Genomic DNA, 6,000 nt, shown 5'->3' on the forward strand with positions numbered 1-6,000 from the left:
TCAGTGGCAGGGACAGGGGAGACTGCTCAGAATTGAAGGATGGATGAATGCAGCCAAATACAGAGAGGACCCTCAAGAAAACCTGGTCCAGAGTAGACGCAGTCTCACACTGGGATGATGGTTCTCCTTTCAGGACAACAATGACATGAAGCACACAGCTAAGACAACATGGAAGTGGCTTCAGGCGAAATCTGTGCCTCTCCTTGAGTGGCCCAGTCTTAAGCCCCATGGACCATCTGTAGAGAGACCTGAAGATGGCAGTTGAAAAGCGTCTACGGAGAACTGAATTAAGGGCCTGAATACTTCTATGAAGGAGACATTTGAAATCATTTGCACACTTTTCTGAGCACTTTCTAAACACACACTTTGCCTGGTTCAGGGGACGATGAAATAGAAAAAGCACCAAACAGGAAGGGAATGAGTTGAGGGTCTTTTACTTCTCTTCCATCATTTGCTACTCAGATACATTCCAGTCTATATGACTCATTATTAGAATTTTTAAAAAAATAATCATTTTCTAAGGAGATGATGCAAGAGAGAACTTTTGTGCATTGTATTGTATTTCCTTATTTGGATCAGATAAAGAGCAGTGCGCCCAACTTCCTTGATCGATTATCTGCTGAAGAATGAGGGATCGTGATTATGAAGACAAATTTGGAGTGGTATGAGAGGGCAAATTAAGTTCAGGAAAGCAGTTTTTATTTTTTCTTAAGAGGACATCGAAAGTACAGATGACAAGGACAGAGTCGACATTTCAAACAAATTCAAATGTTACACGTCGGCTCCATGAATGCCAGTTTTCTCTTTCAGATAAACCTTTGAGCTTGAAAGGTTAGCAAGACTGAATAGGACTTGATTACGCTTATTTTACTTTTGACGGCATGTTAACTGAGCACAGGCTCAAAGTGCTTGAAATCCTCCAATGAGGCCTAAATAAAATACATGGTGTGCTTATATAACCAAGAAAACAAAATGACTGTTGTGAAAAAGCTGGGCAAGTGAGCCTGTCATCGGGTGTCTGGTAATGTCACTGCAGTAAAGAATGCTTTATCCATTCAAATCAGCAAGTCACTTAAGCAGCCCTTGGGATGGGGAGCTGGCATAAGTGGTTATACAGGGCAAACCAGCCATAAATCAAGGAGAAACAGATTGGCTTGTTACTCGCTCTTGGGCTTACTGTAGGATGTTGGAAGATATGGCATCATCATGGCTTGTGTTGCATAATGGCGGCAACCTGGTCCTATAGAAATAGTTTAGTGATGGCGTGTGTGTGATTTTGTTAAATGAAAGAGAGTTGAAGGTTATATCCACTCTGAAATGGAACGAAGGTTAAAGACACCATGTTTCCGATCACAGCCTGAATCGAGTGGGCCACTGAATGACAAGCATGTATAATGTGCATGTATAGAGAAGGGGAAGGAAGGAGTAGAGATCTGCCATTAGAGAAGATGAAGGGAGAGATTAAAAAGTTAGTGAATCACAAAGACCTGCAAAAATATATGATTCTAGGGTGAGGATGAGCTTAGCTTCTTGTGTTTTTCTTTCAGAAGTGTCTTTGAAGCCCTGTGAAAGAACATAAACAATAAATAGTGAGATGGGTATGACAGTGACCAAAGGTCATGGGGTGTTCTACAATCCACTTTGTGAGGTCTTTGATTGTAATGGCTCAAAAGTGCTCCTTGAAATGGCCTGCCAGCCTTCCCCCTGTTTCACCTACTGTATGTACATGACTGGACACTTCCTACAAGAAATCTAGTAATTTAAGATGTTTTAGACACCCAAGAAGCCCGTTGTTTAATAATGAATGTACCAGAAGGACCAAATATAAGGGAGTTGTTGATGACATAATGGCTTCTGTTACATCTCAACGTGCATGCTGAGGAATGTGGCTCTCCTCTGTGAAGTGAGCTTTGGACAGAAGTTTGCGTAGGTTAGGTGTTTAACAGAAGGAGAGCAAGGTTTAGGAAAAAAAGCTCCTGTGGGAAGATCAGTCTGCAAAATTGGGGATTCCTTGTGGTGGTAAGGGAGAGTGTTTGGGTGGAGATGGCAGGCTTCATTATTGCTGTTCCTCTTAGATTGGATAGAGAGATAAAAAGACTATACAGCAGATAGAGAGAATTTTATTTAACCCCAGGGGGAAATTTGGCTTATTACGGAAGCTCTTTAAATAAATAAATTTATAACTAGAACAGGGTGTCCTCTACCAATGAATCAACTCCTCTTTCACTAAGTCGCTACTTTTGAATATACCATGGGAGGTCTGAAACCTTGAGAGCAACCATTCTGAGAATGACCTGTCACTTGTAGTGGACTCATCACTATCTCGGTCTGGGCCACTGGTTAAAGTTTGCAGATTCTTAATTAGAAACCAGTCCTTCCCAATAACAGATCCTATTTCATTTTATGACTTGTTTTCTGAGTGTTTTCATTCTGCCATGAGAAGTCATTCTTATATTGTAGATTTTTCCATTCTAAGGATATCTTCCAAATGGTTAGAAGCCAATGACTAATTTTAATTCCTTCAGTGTTTCCTGTTTCAGATGTTTTATTAAGCCAGATGCGATGTTTGCCTTAACTCTTTCAGGGCGGATGTTGACTTTTTTCAGAATTCAGGGGTAGAGAACGGTAATCAGCTATAAACTGCGACACAATTCACCGTTACATTTTAGCTTGACATTCTTTACCAGAAGGAAAGTTAGCTTTGTTGATTTGACCTTGTTTCCCTGCATGTGCATGAGTAGTGAAGAACAAACAGCCTCTAAATTGGCATCGACAATAGACGAGAGACCAAAGGGAATATGCAAAGTAAAATACTGTCTGGGTGACAGTTTGCGTATTATTGCTCAATCTGACTCTGCCTTGCCGGGCTGCGATTTTGATGCAAGTGATCTGGAGATATAGATTGAAAACAAAAGTGAGGTACCAACATCAGCTGATCGTAGTGCTGAACACGTTTGTGTAGCTGATGCGCCTACAGTAACATTTGCCTAAGAAACCACAACTTACAATGACAATAGGTACAAACCAGATTGCATTGCACTGTGACTGCCAGCGCTCGCCATCAAGTCGCCCCCGTGCAGCTGCTGCTGCCAGAGATGCCAAACAGCAGCCACAGTATGCAGCAAGGGACGTTTTATGTGATTAATGTGTGAAACCTTTGCTTTGTGTACTTTGCAGAAAACTGAGTTTTTTGGAAAACATATTCAGCCCTCATAGAGTTAAGAGTGTTGATAGAGAAGGACAGAAGGAATTGCATTGCATGTTTGTGGACTTCAAGAAAGCTTATGGCAGTGTGCCAAGAAAGGAGTTACGGTACTGCCTGAGGGAGTTGGGAGTAGTAAAAAAGTATGTGACGATGGTGCAGGATAAGTATGAGGACAGTGTTATTGCAGTGAGGTGTGTGGTATTAATGTTAGTCCGTTTGAAGGTAAGAGTGGAGTTACATCAAGGATTGACTCTGAGCCCTTTCCTGTTTGCAGTGTGACAGGTGTGGTCAGACTGGAGTCTCCATGGACTATGATGTTCGTAGATGACATTGTAGTTAGTGTAGACAGCAGGTTGAAGTGAACCTGGAGAGGTGGAGGTACGCACTGGAGAGGAGAGGAATGAAAGTCAGTAGGAGTGAGACAGAGTACATGTGCTTGAATGAGGAAGAAGGTGTTGGAAGGGTTCGACTACAAGGAGCAGAGGTGGCGAAGGTAGACACATTTAAATATTCGGGTCAACAGTCCAAAGCAACAGAGAACTACGGCAGAGAGGAGAAGTAGGTAGTGCAGGCGAGGTGGACTGAGTGGAAAAGAGTGTCAGGAATGATTTGTGATAGAAGAGTACCAGCAAGAGTGAAAGGGAAGGTCTATAAAATGGACCAGCTATGTTGTATGGTTTGGAGACGATGACACTGACGAAAAGACAGGAGGCAGAGCTAGAAGTGGTGAAGTTTAAGATGCTATGATTTTCACTCAGCGTAACGAGGGTAGACAGGACCAGGAATGAGTATACATGGGGCAGTCAAAAAATTCCCAGAATTGTGCTATAGAGGGAGAGTGAGAGATCAGATTACGCACACATTGTTGTGGAGCAGCATGTCTGTAGACCAGTTACAATAGGTCTGGATTGGTTTCAACATATAGTATTGTTTTAATTATCGTTTAAATTAGACGTGTGCATAGTCGTATGCAGTGTCGCAGTTTGAACAACATGGTAACATCAAGATCATGTGCAAGTTGGGCAACTAGTGTGACTGTGTACAGAAGTGACACCAAAAGCCAATAGAATGTTAGATTATAAATCATGATGTCTGGAGTATAAAGCAAGGGCGGGTATGTTTAAGTTATATAACATATTACTGAGCCATTACCTGGAGCACAGTGTTCAAAAAATACATAGCAGTGGTACAGAAAAGTCCAGAGGAGAGCAACTACACTGATTCCAGAACTAAGAGGTACGAGCTATTCTCTTAAAGATATTAATGGCATTTAATGGCTCTTTATTGGGTTGTGTGGGTCTTTGTAGAACTTTTGCTTGACCAAGCTAAATTTCATTCTGGGAAGGGCTCTTTGCATGTGAAGTTGGTTCTTTGTGCTTTGAAAAACTTCCAAATATGCAGAAAAAAACTAAATTCTTTAACGTATGATACGCTGCTTAAACAATTCAAAAACCCAGACTCAGCCTGTGTTAATGAATGCAGTGAGAGTCCTTTAAAAATCACATCCCACTGGGATTTCACAAATCTGTTACAAACTATTCATGGTTATTTACTGTATGGAACCTGTTACGGATTTTAATAAATAAATGGTTCTTTCTGAACCAAAAATGAAAACCACCTTTGTTGTTAAGAGTGTATGAGGAGAGACCAAAGAAAGTGAACCTTTCACTTTAAGCAAATATGGCTGAAGTGTTTAAAAATGAAAAAGGTATTAGTAGAGTGGATTCAGGCTGTTACTTTAAAATACACTCTCCAGCATGAACACCAGAAGCACAGTTCAAAATTTGTTATGGGAAGATTTCACTCAAATGTTAAAAAGTTTTTGTTTCACACAAAGATACATGGAATAAATGACCAAGTAGTGCAGTGGAGAGTAGGACTTTAGGGACTTTCAGATCCCGACTTGATGTTATTCTGGACAATCTCAGTGAACAGAATGGATGAACTTGTTGGGCTGAATGGCTGTTCTCGTCACAGTTGTTCTTGGTTAGATACACCTGTTTGTTAATGCAGTTAACCTGCTCATCCAGTTAGCCAATCATCTCAGGGTCTTAGATGAGGAGTTTTTTAAGATGTTGCTCCCCTCCCTTTGTTGCTGAAATTATAAGCAGCAGGAACTCCACTGGCACTTCTTTAGAACTCAATGCTTGTCATCGAAACACAGTGGGTAAGCATCGAAGCAGTGCCATTCAAGGAGCGACACCATGACTATTAAAAGTATTCACCCACTAAGAGGTTTTCATATTTTATTGATATACAACACTTAATCATAGTAGGAATTACTATGCACTGTTGATTTATCTACAGTGCATTGACCAACCAAGACTTTTTAATGTCAAAGTGAAAACAGATCCCTGCAAAATGGTCTAATGCTGACAACTTTTCAGAGCAAAGTGAGCAATCAAACGTAAAGTACCAAGGTGTTGGAGCCTATGCCACTAGCATTTGGTTCTACCAACTACACACTGAGAATCACAAGGGAAAATGTTAGAATCACGAAATTAACCAAACCTACACTTCCTGGGGATTGTGACTGGGAAACAGTAATACATGGCGAACAATCAACAAAATACACTCGGAGAAATGAGCAGATTCCAGAAAGCGAAGACAGAGGCACCGGATCTGAAACCAATGTACATACTGCACTACTCTAACTTAGTTATTTATAGCAAGATTTCAACAGGTAAAGAAAAGCCCATATAAAGAATCGTTCCTGCCGACAAACTGAATTGAGTTATTGCTTAGACACTAAGTAGGCAATGAAGGAGTCCCTCATGCTGTCAATAATCAGAGTT

Source organism: Polypterus senegalus, chromosome 7 (assembly GCF_016835505.1).
Source record: "Polypterus senegalus isolate Bchr_013 chromosome 7, ASM1683550v1, whole genome shotgun sequence".
Lineage (NCBI taxonomy): Eukaryota > Metazoa > Chordata > Cladistia > Polypteriformes > Polypteridae > Polypterus > Polypterus senegalus.